General features: G+C 43.7%; 1 protein-coding gene across 5 annotated transcripts in view; it reads right to left on the bottom strand.

Moving 5' to 3' along the window:
- The window catches only part of Dclk1 (doublecortin like kinase 1), a 296,817-nt gene that overhangs the window by 159,691 nt on the left and 122,794 nt on the right, over positions 1–14,332 (bottom strand). The gene's annotated exons all lie outside the window — the stretch shown is intronic.

The following is a 14,332-nucleotide window of genomic DNA, read 5'->3' as shown; positions in this document are numbered from 1 at the left end:
GTTAGTCTCAGGTCTGCAGGAAGGCAGAGAAGGCGACTGGGCGGGTAACTGTCACATTTATGACTGGAAACATCAACAGGCTATGAGGTAAGAGCTCTTTGTTTCCATAACATTGGGGATTCAGCTACTCGGACCCCAGAGCCCCCCAGCTTCTGAGTGTAAGTCCCAAAAGCAAGGAGAGCCAGTGCACGGGTTTAACTGCAGACGTGCTGCTGTTGGTAAGTAACAGCACTATGTGTTCACAACAACCACTGAGAAAAGCGGTATAGTATTACAACTTGTAGGCCCAGTCCATCTCTCGTTGAAATAAACTGAAACCCTTAGAAGAGGAAGAGCTGGGAAAGGTTTTGGTGAGGGTTGAATCCGAACACTAAAGAAACTCTGTGCTCTTCTGTCATACTGTATCAAACACTAAATCTCTCAGTACCCCACCTGTTCAGTACTGGGGATCAAGTACAAGACTGTGTACATATTAGACTAACACTCAGCCACTAAGTTATGTCTCTGCCCCTTGTTTGTTTGTTTGATCCAGAGTTCCACTATATAGCTCAAACTAGCCTTGAACAGTCCATCCTCCTGCCTCAGCCTCCCCAGTGTTGAAATTATAGCCTGGGGCCAACATGACATTCTTCCTCTTAACTTCTCATTGTCAGGTGAAAGAAAAATTTAAACTAGATGTGGTTTCATGTGTCTTCTAAGCACAGGGAGGCTGAGTATGGAGGACTAACAGTTTGACTTCCAGGCCAGTCTGAATACCATAGTGACATTCTATCTCAAAAACAAATACAAGGACTTGACTCAGTGTATTGCCAAATGAGAACTTTAAGGTAGATGTCTCTTCGCAGTGAATTGTGGCCAGCATGATTAATTTTCAAGCTTAAAGACGCTCCTACAATGTTTTTCATATATGGGTTATGCTAATGATGGAATGCTGCTGAATTCTATCCATTCCCAATTTCCTTTCACCATGGGGGAGAATCATAAGAACCGAGTTTGCTTCTCTGTAGCTGTAAAATACATCTCGAAGGACACAGGCTTTATTTAGCTTGCAGGTTGTGGCTCATCATCAAGGCAAGGCAAGGCAAGGCAAGGCAAGGCAAGGCAAGGCAAGGCAAGGCAAGGCAAGGCAAGGCAAGGCAAGGCAAGGCAAGGCAAGGCAAGNGCAAGGCAAGGCAAGGCAAGGCAAGGCAAGGCAAGGCAAGGCAAGGCAAGGCAAGGCAAGGCAAGGCAAGGCAAGGCAAGGCAAGGCAAGGCAGAAGCTTGGGGCAGGAACTGAAACCGAGACTGTGGAAGAAGACTGCTTACATGCCTGCTCCCAGGCTCACATTGGCTACCTTTCTTATATAGATAGCCCAGGCCCACCTAAGGATAGCACTTCCCACAGTGGGCTGGATCCTATAATCCCATTATCAGTCAAGAAAATGCCTCATTGTTTTGCCCACAGGCCAAGGACCCATGTTTAAAGGACAGTTACAGTAGAACACTTATAATCCCAATGTTGGGTAAGCAGAGGTATGTAGAGCCTAACTCATAAGCTTGGAAATAAGATAGAGAAATGATACCCAAAGCTACTCTCTGTACATGTATCTGTATGCGTACAAATATGCACAAACTATGCTCATACGCGCATCCACAAAATTTCATATAAATCAAAACTGTTGTTTTCTAAAGGGGATACATCTTCCTTTCTACATGCTCTGCCGTTTCCGTTACAGGATATCACGTGACAACTCAACCACACTCAACTGTGTATGCGTGTGTGCATGTTCTTGCTAAGTGGGTAGATAACCAACGGGACCACAACGTGTTCTAAGTAGGTTGTAGCCAATGGGCTCCCACCATTCTGATGATGACTGCTCTCCAAGCTCTCAGCTCAAAGAACACAGCAGACAACAAATGATCCATCTTGGACAGTTTAAGCGTAATCCTGTTGGCAAGTGAGAGATGAAACGTGATGAACTTTTGATGTTCCTTCCAACACTAGGATTCCAAGAATATGAAAAGAACACAGTGGTTGCTAAAGAAATTGTCTGTCATCACACAGCAGAGAAGACAAGGGAAGGAGTCATTCCAATGTCAAGTTACATGTACTCATTTACCACTCAAGCTTCGATGGGTGGAATCAGTGGAAGCCCTGAGCTGTCTGACGCGCCAGGGGTTTCGGCTGTGCATCGTTTTGCCTCTTTGCCTTCCCACAACAGCCCACTGAAAAATGGCAGTAAGCTCTGTAGATGAAATTAAAAATGCCATTCCTTGTGAGAAGCTCTGACAAAAGGGTGGAGGACAAAAGGGATTTAGATGAAAGACAGGTTAGGGCAAAATTGGTAGGTTTCTATTATCCACACTCTTTTACTCTATTACTAATTGAGAGGTCACTGTAATGTAGTCCATCCAACAGAAAAGAGTAACGGGGGTAGTTTTACCCCATTTTTCTCTTGGAAAATGCGGTGTGGGAATTTTCCTTGAGGTATTTCTGGACATTTTGACATCAAGGAGTTATAGGAAGTAGAGAAATGTAAAACGAGTTTTGCATAACACTCCGACCTTTTGTCTATGAAGTGTTAATCATTTGAAAACTTAATGTACTCAAAACTCAGCTTGGTTACCAGCTCTAAAATACAAGTTAGGTTTATGGGTAAAGAACGTGCTCCATGCTACAGGGGACCATGAATATGGTCCTCATCTACCAAAAATCCTCTGCTCAGATGCTGTCAGAAGCATCGACCATAGGGCAGATGTAAAGAGAAACACCAAGTTTGAGAAAGAAGATACACTCAGCCTGTGAATAACTCCTCTCCAAGCACCCTCTCATCCATAGCCTCACTCTGGCTATGGCTTGATTCCCTGCAACATCTTCAAATGCCAGGCAGCTCCAGCCCTCCTCCTCATAGCTGTCATCATCCTGTCTGCCCAGAGCCCATCCTCCTCCAGGGACCTTGGCATTAGCTCTTGTAGAAGTCTGAAGCCCTGCCCCTTTCCCGGCACTCCATGCTGTTTAATCTTGTCGGTCTGCCATTCTCTACTAAAATTTCAAATTCTCTTCCCGTAGCTCAGAAATCACCACTGGCTTATAGCCATTGACTTAAGGTTTGTCTTTCGGAGCTGGTTTCCCAGATGCCCTCACATCTGTCTCCAACTCGACCTACCAGGTCTCCAGTTGACCCAGTGTCTATGAGTGATAAATAGTGATGTCTGGACAGACATTATGCTCTAAAATAAATGTTTCCACTGGTTTTTATTCTCTGACACCTTTGATGCTTGTGTGATTTCTTTTCTATAAAAATCCTCCTATTATGATTCTCACCAAGACTTGGTCTAAGTCCTTCCTGTGGACCAAGACTCAGTTGAAGGTTCGAGCCCTACCTTCTCCAACCCCTCCAACCCAAAGGGACACACCCTTGTTCTGAAGCTGTTGGCATCACTCAATAAATGTTTACTGACCACCTATTTTGATAGCCTGGAGAATATGTGTCCATGTTTTTTCTCTCTTCTTCTCCAGTCTATAGACTTATAATCTCTACAGTTCCCAACATTGTTTGCTATGAATCAATAACTTGCCCAAAGTAACCCACACAATTTTTCTAGTAGTTTTGTCAAACTCTGAGAGGAGCTGTCTGGATTTGTCTGCCATCTCTCATCTGTCTAGAAATGAGTTAATATATATATAAAGATTTCAAATCCAGTCAGGGCATAACAGTATCTCCTGGGTGGTGCCTTCTTTGGCCCTCTATCCATGCATGCTCTGGTATATTCCCCAAGAGCATAGCACTGATGACCCCCTGGGTTAGGTGTCAACCCAGATCTGCCACTCAGCTGTGAACCTCTTTGCACCTCAGTTTATTACATCAATCATTTTAAGGATTTAATATCTTATGACCATGAATATAAACCAAATATAACCACAAATAGGAACCTTCTCAGTTCACTTTAGGTATTTTGAGCCAAAAATGTTGTCTTTATTTTCAAAATAAGTATGAATCAAATATAAACCTACTTCAAATGAATTAATTTTTAAAGCAGAACCCAACACGGTTATAATACTCCAAGATATCCACATCTGCAGACTTCTTTTCGAAGTAGATTTGAGCAAGGTGTAACAAGTGAATGTTCCTTATTGCTAATGGAACAAGAATTTGTCTTTGTTTCATTTGTTGTTTTATTTTGGTTTTGGTTTTGTCTTGAAATAGGATCTCACTCTGTTGACTAGGCTGGCCTCTAACTCCGCTTGCCTCTGCCTCCACCATATTGGATTTTAAGATTACTATTTTGATGAAAAGCATACTTTAGATTTGAGTCGGGTAATTAGTGCAAAGCTTCTAGAAGTTACACACAAGTATGGGGTGTGGACCCTGGCTCGGACTTCCCTTTGGCTTCCCTGGTTTGAACCTTTGAAAACTCATTTACAAATCTGCTCTCATCTGGGGCTAAAATAAGAGTTGCATGAACCATTGTTGCAGAAGCTCAGGGGTGCCAGTGTCTTCACCAACTCTCAGACGTGTGGAAACTGCAGATTTGTAGTCTTTTGAGAAAAGCACACCCATTGGAATGCCCTCATTAGTAACAAAATTCCATGTGCATTTCATGCAGGCAGAGAGGACGTGATCTGTTCCTGGCACACTGCTCAAGTTCTGTCCATGGATATCTGGTTCTTTTCTGGTGCTTTGGTTATTCTATGGGAATTTAACTCCAAAGAAAGTCCCCTGTTTATGGAGAGAATTTCTCTTGGATGGTGCTCGGGACAGTACAGAAGTCTGTCAAATGCACAGGTGCTTGATTGTCAAATGTGTTAAAAGAAAAAAGCCATTGAGTGTGCTGATGAGAGCTAGTGACCGGGGATCACAATATCCAATTTCCTGTTTGTTTTTGTTACTTGGCACAGCTTACCGTTATCTAGGAAGATGAATCTCAATTAAGGAGACATCTTCATTCGATTAGCCCGTCTGATGGTAGGTAAGTCTGGGCTACACTTTCTTGATTGATAATTGATCAGTTGGGAGGGTTCAGCATCCAGTAGTTATTGCCCCAGGTGACCCTAGGGTGTATAAGAGAGCTGGCTGAGCAAGCCATGAGGCCAAGCCAGTGAACGTCATTCCTCCATAGTCTTTGCTTCAGTGCTACCTTCTGCTTCCCTCGGTGATAGACTATGATCTAGGATTTGTAAGATTAAATAAGCCCTTTCCTCTCCAAATTGGCTTTGGCCAGTGTTTCACCATAGCAACAGAAAGTAAATCAATGTTCTAAGCTCACTTGCTATAAGAAACTTGGAGGTGTTAATTAAATGGTCTTATCAGTTTCCGCATTGCTTTTAACATGTTGTACCTGATAATTGTGTGTGTGTGTGTGTGTGTGTGTGTGTGTGTGTGTGTGTGTGTGTGTGTGCTGAAACATCAAGAGTCATTGCCCTTGCTTCTGTTTGGGACAGTGCTGTGGGCTGTCCCACTGACTCCTGCATGTTAGGCAAGTGCCCACCCAGCTCCACATTTGATCTTCCCCACAGTGAAGGAGACAGACTGACAAGTGCTGAATAGCTGCTTGACCTGAAATTGCCTCTCTCCTAGTTATGATTACTAATGCTGTGATGAAATACCATGACCAAAAGCAACTTGGGGGTGTGGGGTACTTCACTCACAGTTCCATATGACAGTTCATCATCCAAAGTACTAAAGGCAGGAACTTGAGCAGGGCAGGAGCTGATGCAGAGGCCATGGAGGGGAGTTGCTAACTGGCTTCCTCCCCATGGTTTGCTCAGCCTGCTTTCTTATAAAACCCAGAACCACCAACCCAGGGGTAGAACCATTACAGTGGACTGTGCCTTCCCAGGACCACCAACCCAGGGTAGAACCATTTACAATGGACTGTGCCTTCCCAGGACCACCAATCCAAGGGTAGAACCATTTACAATGGACTGTGCCTTTCCACATCAATCACCAAATAAGAAAATGCCCTACAGGTTTGCCTGTAGCTCTTGTGGAAGCCTTACTTATTTGAGGTTCCCTCTTCTCCTAGCATGGTGCTGTTAGGAGTTAGTACAGGTGCTACCTGGTGGCAGATCCTTAGGTTACTCAGGGCACAGTGCACCCTCAGCTCCTCCCATCTTCTCTTTGGGTCCCTAGTCACAGTCGTGCTTTCCCTCGGTCCCACTGTGACTGACCCCCAGCCTTGTCAAAGATCCCAAAGCAATCACCTATGTATTGGATCCTCCCAAAGTGTGAACCCAAATCAACGTTTTTCTCTATAGAGGTTGATTATGTGTTAGTCACAGTAATGAGAGCACTAAATTACACTATGGTGGTATGAACCCCAATTTGTAAATGAAGCCGACAGCCTAGGATGGAATAGAAGACAAGAAGGAATTTGAATCCAGTTAGAATTCAAATGCAGGCTCTTAACTGCCAATCTACAGCAAAATAAGTCCTTTCAAATCTACGGAAACCTGTACCCTGGCATGTATGTCTCAGACATTTCAGTTGATTTAACAGTTATGTAAGTAGTTATCACATATATGGTATATTAACAGTATAAGCAAGTGTCTAATAAGAACATTTTTTTTCTTTAAACTAATGTGAATTGCTTCTTTGGCTGGAGGAGAGCCCATTTCTTTTTCTAGCTATGAATTCATGTCTTGTCTTCTCCATTGGCTCATCATGCCAGCGCATCCGTCTTAGGAGACAGATGTTGTACAGAGGAAACAAAACCGTGCAGGCAAGCACAGACTTCCTCGGCTCTGCTTCCGGCCTGAGTCGCTCTGCAAGGGCAAAGATTGAAACAAAGGCAGTAAAGGCATCTGCTGGTTACACATTTCTAAATCGGGACCACGGAATCCATTGCCCCTCACTGGAGTGTGGTCTCCATGGCAACAAAGACAGCAGGAAGCTGGCCTATATTCTTATCAGGGGGCCTTAGAGAGGAGATTTTCTTTACAAGAGCGCCCTCTACACATCAAATGGAGGATAGCCCTTAGACATTTCTGGATGCTGAGGAGAGGACACTTCAAATGGTAAGAGATCATTGCAAATAAAGTAAAATAAAATAAAATAAAAACATAAACCAGTATAAAGATGAAAGCCAAGACATTCAGTCCATTTGCTGAACTCAATGATTCCGGTATAACCCTTTAACTTTCTTTTCACGTTTCCTGATAGAGTCGACATAAAAGTTCTGATACTCATGTTTTAAAGATCTGTTTTCGTTTTATTGATGTGTATGAGTGTCTGTGGAGCTGGAGCTTGAGGTGGCTCTCAGTTGCCTGACATAGGTGCTGGGAATTGAACTCTAGTCCTCTGCAGACACTGTTACCTGCTGCGCCATCTCTCCAGACCCTGCTGCTGCTCACATGAACTTCTAACTAGGGAAGAGAAACACTTTTTGTGAAGTTAAAAAATGTTCTCTCCTTGTGGCTTAAGAGGCTGCATCAAAAGGGATTCATAATTCATGATGTGACCATTACATACATCTGTCAGTTAAAATGTGGCATAAACAGGCTCTCCAGGCTCCAAAACAAAACAGAGCCAGGGTGTCTCTCTCCATTTCATCCCACGCTTGGCCTCTATTCTGTGTTCACACTCAGTGTTCTTATAAAATATGGTGTTGTAAATCAGCTATTATGAACTTTTCTCTTTATAATCAGTTATGAAATGTGTCTACAATTCATTCTGTACTCACACAAAATCTTTATAAGGTTATTTTCATAAAATAAATCATCATTGCATTTTTATTTTCTCCTCATTTCTTTGATGATAACCTTGTGCAAATGGCAACAATTTTATAATAATTCTTCCTAACAAAACTTTCAACTTAAAATAAAATTAAACATTTCATTTCTGGACTGGGGGTGGCACAGTTGGTAGAATGCTTGCTGTACAAACAGGAGGTCCTGAAGGAATCTAACTTAGGACTGGTGTATAGTAAGATCAGCATAGCCTCTCGTGCTCCTGGGATCCCAGAGCTGGGGAGGCAGACTGAAGCTTTGTTAGTCTGTCCAGTTGACTCAATGAGCTCGTAAAATAAGGTGGAGAGTGGTTCTGTGTGTGTGTGTGTGTGTCTGTGTGTGTGTGTTATGTCTATGTGTATGTGATGTGGTGTGGTGTGGTGTGTGTGTCTATGGCCTGCATGTGTGTGATGTGTGTGTGGTGTGGTGTGTGTAAGTGTGTATGTAGTATGCATGGTATGTGGTGAGTGGTGTTTGTTTGTCTATGTGATGTGCATGGTATGTGGTGTGGTGTGGTGTGGTGTGTGTGTGTGTGTTGTGTGTGTGTGTGGTGTATATATGTGTATGTGGTGTGGTGTGTCTATGGTGTGTATGTGTGTATGATGTGTGTGTGGTGTGGTGTGTGGTATGTGTGTGTTTGTGTGTGTGCTGTGTGATGTGTGTGTGTATGTATTTGTAGTGTGTGTGGTATGTGGTGTGTGTGAGTGTGTATGTAGTGTGTGTGGTATGTGGTGTGTGTTTCTGTGTGCGGTGTGTATATGGTGTGTGTGTGTGGTTTGTGTGTGTGTGTGTGTGTATGTGGTGTGTGGTGTGTGTTTCTGTGTGTGCTGTATGGTGTGTTTGTGTGTATATGTATTTGTATTGTGTGTGGTATGTGGTGTGTGTGAGTGTGTGTGTGCTGTGTGGTATGTGTGTTTGTGTGTGTGATGTGTGGTGTGTTACGTGGTGTGTATGTGTTACATGTGACTGTGTATGTGCTTATGTGTGTAAGGGCAGAGGTCAAAGAAGGGATGGCTTGTTCTAGCCCTTCTAGCCTTGCTCACCTGATCCTGTCTCTCACTGACCCTAGGTGGCAGCCAGCAACCCAGAGCAGCCCCTTGTCTCTGCCTGCCGTAGCAGGAGGGTTCCAGGCATGTGCGGGGGCCCTGCCTTGCCTTCTGCATGACTGCTGAGGTTCCTCGCCCAAGTCCTCATCTTTGTAAAGCAAGGATATCTACCTGACCACGTCCCCTCGCCATCCCTGTTTCAACAAGGCAACAATTTCAAGAGAGAGAAAAGGATTGTAGAATTGAAAGTGTCTTCACTCATTCATCGAGTGTGTCCTCAGAGGCTGCCCTTGCTGCAGACATCAGGTAGAGCTGGTCACATCCAGTTTTCCAAGCTGCACAGCCTTAATGCAAAACTCATACACCGACTGCATGCAAGATAATGGCAGAGACCTGTTGGACTGATGATTTTAACTTTTAATAAATAAGGTATTCATTAAGTTACATGGGGTGCTGAACACTTTATGATAGCATAGGTTTTGTGACTGTTAAATGGCTTTTCTCAAAGGTAGGCTAGTGTAAGTGTCCTGAGCACACAAGATGTGCCAGGCTAAGCTGTGGGGTGGGGTGTGTTAGTATACTACATATGCAGTATTAGGGGTTGGTTTAACATACTTTTAGGTTTTAATGTGATTGTCAGGATGTAGTCCCATCATGATTCAATGGGAACCCACACTGGCATTTCTCCTTTTCTTGTGTCTTTCTTGGTCCATGTAGGTTAGTTAGCAAAGTGTCATTGACAAGGTACCAAGGTACAAGCTGACCCAGGGTCTGATGAGCCCCATTTCCTTACAGACTGTATATTCTCCTCACATTAGCCTCACCTGATGGAAGGTATTAGCACCTCCTCTAGGACCCTGTATAAAGATGCTAACTCAGTCATAAGCACCCTCAAAGGTCTTTCATTCCGCAACCATTGCCTCAGTTGGAGGTCAGGATTCCAGTTCCTGAGTTCCCTAAGCTAAAGCACTGTGCAAAGTGACCTCCAGCAACAAGTACTGGACTCTGATGCTACTGTAGGCTTGATCCTGGGAGGCTAGTTAATCCCTTCAGACCCTGCTTTCTTCGTGTATTAAATTCACATTTTAAATGTTGTTATTGTGTATGTGTGTATTTGTGTGCATCCACAGGTTTCACAGGACAACTTTTAGGAACTGGTTTCACTGTGGGATCCAGGGATAGAACTCACAGTACAATGCTTGCATGGCAGGAGCTTTTACCAGCTGAGACATCGTGCCTGCCCTATTTTCTTGCATTTTAAACGGAACTACCCATCATATTCTTGGGGGATGTGATGAGACAATGAATACTTTTATCTCATTGAATGGCTTTCAGAGAACCCAAAGTATGACCATATTTACTGTTCATGGTACTGGCATCAGTAGAGAGCAATGGACGGGTATCTCTTTGGGGCATCATTCTGGGATCTATTGTTTAAGAAAAGAACAGTATCATCTGCCCTTGAATAGCTAGTAATGAAAGCAATAGGAACTAGGGTTCTCTTCAAAACATTCCAGTCTGACTTTTGTCAAAGACTGTTCCCATGTTTGGTTTCTCCTACTCCTTTAGTGCTGTCTGCCACATTGTTAGAGGTTGGTTATACTATACCATTATAGTATAGACTCATACACTCATTATAGTATATAACTCATAGACCAGGGTGGTGGTTTGAATGTACTTGGCCCATGGGAAGTGGCGGCCTTGTCGGCATGGGCATGGCCTTGTTGGAGGAAGTGTGCCACTGTGTAGGCTATCTTTGAGGACTCCTAGTGTTCAAGCTCTGCCCAGTGTGAATGAGTAGTCTCCTCCTGGCTGCCTTTGGATCAACATGCAGAACTCTCAGCTCCTGCATCATCAAGTCTGCCTGCATGGTGCCTTGTCTTCTACCATGATGATAACGGACTGAATCTCTGAAACTGTAACCCTAACAAAGACAACCAGGAAGGTAGAAACAATTTCACAGTTTCTTTCACAATTTCTTTTGGGGGAAGTCATAATCAATCTTTGATCTGAACTCAGAAACAAACTCTTATCATTTGTGTAGGGCTGGTGTTCAAAAATGGTAGCCACACCCAGGAATTGTTCAATCAGATATTTGAACAATCTGATTGAATTCAGATTATTCAGTCAGGGCTAGGGAGGAATTAAATCTATAATCCCACACTGAGAACATCTCTCAAATGATTCATGAGCACAGGTAGCTGAGACAGTGGTCTGACTTCAAATGAGGCAGATATCTCTTTAGAGTCATGCAAATCCATATGCAAAGGTTTTTCTGGCCTGGATTCCATCCAAGCCGTGTTTGATCTGTAGTTCAAAAATAGCACCGCCTTAGAAGAGAGTTTCAAACGTTTATTCTTTTATAAATGCTTGTTTTATGATCCTGTGGGTGTGAGGCTGTCACCTGTAAAAGGCAAGGCGAGGACAAAGAACTGATGCTCTGAAATAACCCGAACAAGTTCGTAAGGAGCTCAAAGGTTTCATTACTCACACGGGCTCAGAGCCAAGTGGACAGGAAGCCCAGAAAAGGAGTCACCAGTTCGCTATTATAACGTGCTCATTGGTGATCTTGTCATGACAGTAAGGACACAAGGGTCAGGTGTCAGACCCAGAGAACAAAACCTAACCACAAAATCTGTGTGTGGCAATATCCTCAGGTAGCGTTATCAGATTATGTGTGTGTGCCTGTGTGTGTGTGTGTGTGTGTGTGTGTGTTCTGTCTCTCTGCTTTAACTGCTGACACATGATGTTGCCCAGAATGCTGCCCAGGCTGACCTGAAATTTATGATCCTACTCTATTCACCTCAGCTTCAAGTGCCAGGTTTGCAGTGAGCACATCACCCTGCGCTGGTCATTTTCCCCTTCCCACTGCCTCCATTTTAACCCGTTGTTCCCTTCCCTCTGGGGCTTTGGGCAGTGTTCTTCCATGGGGATACCTTCCAAGACTTCTTTTAGTACTTTTTGTTTTATCTTGAGACACCCTTTCACTGAGTAGTCATGGTTGGCAATGATCGCCTCACTCTGTAGCCAAGGCAGGCCTTGAACTCATGAGTCTCCTGAGCGTAGCCTCCTGTAGAGTTGATAATATAGGCTAGTTAGGCCACCAAGCCCAACAGAAAATGTTCTTAGGTAAAAATCAGGTTCTTAGAAAGCTTCACAAGAAAATCATAATCTAAAATATTGATATATGTGTGAAGGATAAAAAACATAATCACTTTTTTCTTGTATGTGTTTGTGCACTGATTTACTGTCTGAGGTCTCAAACAATAACATCCTCCAAACCACAGATCTGTGTTCCGGCCAGGGATATTTATAAATGCTGCTTGACATTAAAGCATGGAGCTGACTGCTTTAAATATGTCTATATGTATTTCCAACTTTCTTGTCTGCGTATATGGCTTGACACTAAAAGAGGTATTTTTATGCGATTCAAATTAGTTTTCTCAAGTGATGAGTTCCAAGTGACAATTATTCCATGAAGCTGATATTTCCAGAAAGATGGTGAACACCACCATCATCACCATCACCACCAGCCTCACAGTCCCACAACCAGCAACACTCCCCAAAGCCCTGCTACCATCCCCACCACCACCATCATCACCGTCGCCATCATCACCGTCGCCATCATCACTGTCTCCATCATCACTGTCTCCATCATCACCACCATTTCCATCCTCACTGCTGTCACAGTCATCACTACCATCACCAGCACAATCATCACTATTAAAGCCACCACCACCATCATCACAGCCACCACCGCCACTGCTATCACTGCCACCACTGTCATAGCTACCACCATCACCACCACATTCACACCCACTGCCACACACCACCATTATAACCCTTATCATCACCACCATCATAGCCACCACCATCACCACCGCCACATTATAACCATCCTCACCACCACTACCTTACCATCATAGTCACTGCCTATACCACCACAGACACTACCATAGTCTCCCCCATCATTCCTGCCACCACCACCTCTCCTATCACCCGCAACATACCATAATCCCCTCCTCTGGTATGATAGCCACCACATTCACTATCAGCCTGACTACCTCCCTCCCACTGTCATTACCACTACCACCACTGCCATCATTACATACAATGAGCCACCTCATGAACTTTTGAAGCACAGTATTGCGTTTGTTCAGTGCTCTGAGAGCACAGCCTTTTGTCTCTTGGGTATTCTATGTGGCAGTCAGCTAGTGTTCTGCTCACTTGGCACTTATTAGTCTCTAACTGGTCATAATCATCAGAGTAGGAGCCAGTACAAAATGAAGCTAAAATGATATTAGAAATTAATTATATATTTTTAACCTATATTCATGTGTAGCTGGCATATATACATCTATACATATATTCATCTATACATATATCCATCTATACACACACACACATATATATACATATATATGACTCTGAAAATATTATTGAAAAATATTTATTCTACTAAAAGATATCCAAAAGCCAATCAGCTTTTAAAACTACAAATGGAAACACTCTCTGGAACTGTTTGTTTGAGTAATGATGCTATTTTGCATGATTGCATTTGCATCTAAGGAGAGCTGATGAAAAGGTGAGAAAGAGATGCCAACAATAAGATTTTTAAAAAGCAGGAATAGCTTGGAATGACAGGTTGGCTTAAAGACATTCCGATGTTACAGTAAATGCTGATCTAGAGTGCAGTTATGAACCCGGGCTTGTAGCTATCCTTTCTCAATGGCATTCAAACATTATAGACATGAAGAGATGGCTCAGTCAGTAATGTGCCGGCTGCACATGCATGAGGACCCGTGTGTGATTCCCTAGAACCCATGTGAAAAGCTGGGCACAGTGACATGGACCTGTAAGCCCAGTTCTGGGGGGATAAAGACAGGCCGACCTAGGACTCAAGGGCCACCAGCCTAGTTAGCATAATCGGTGAATTCCAGGCCAGCGAGAAACCCATGGTAGAAGCAAGGTGGGTGGATTCCGAGGAACCGTAGCTGATACTGTCCTCTGGCCACCACGTGAATGCACACTTACACACACGTTCATAAACACCGAAGTGAATTTGTCAGTATTTCTTTTGTCCTATTCCTATGCTGTGCATATGAGAGTCTGCTCTAAACCTCAAAGTCGCAGGAATAACACAGTGCTGCCGGCTACCATGTCCCCATGTCCTCACAGTGTGAATTGAAGTAGAGACACTTCCTGCCTACAGAAGCCTGCCGAGTGAAATGCCCAGTAAAGAGGGCCAGGCATAATCAAGCACAGACAGTGAGCCGATCAGTGGCCATTAACACAGATAGAAGATGGGTGGGGACTTCACTAAACTGTGACACTCTTCGCCCATCTGAGTAAGGTGGTTCAAGACCTGGCCTGCAACAAACTAGCCCAGATTGATTGTTTTATTAAGAAAAGCAAAGTCGGCCGGGTGTGGTGGTGCACGCCTTTAATCCCAGCACTTGGGAGGCAGAGGCAGGCAGATTTCTGAGTTCGAAGCCAGTCTGGTCTACAAAGTGAGTTCCAGGACAGCCAAGGCTACACAGAGAAACCCTGTCTCAAAACAAACAAACAAACAAACAAA

Source organism: Mus caroli, chromosome 3 (assembly GCF_900094665.2).
Source record: "Mus caroli chromosome 3, CAROLI_EIJ_v1.1, whole genome shotgun sequence".
Classification (NCBI taxonomy): Eukaryota; Metazoa; Chordata; class Mammalia; order Rodentia; family Muridae; genus Mus; species Mus caroli.
This window is presented reverse-complemented; position numbering and strand designations above follow the sequence as displayed.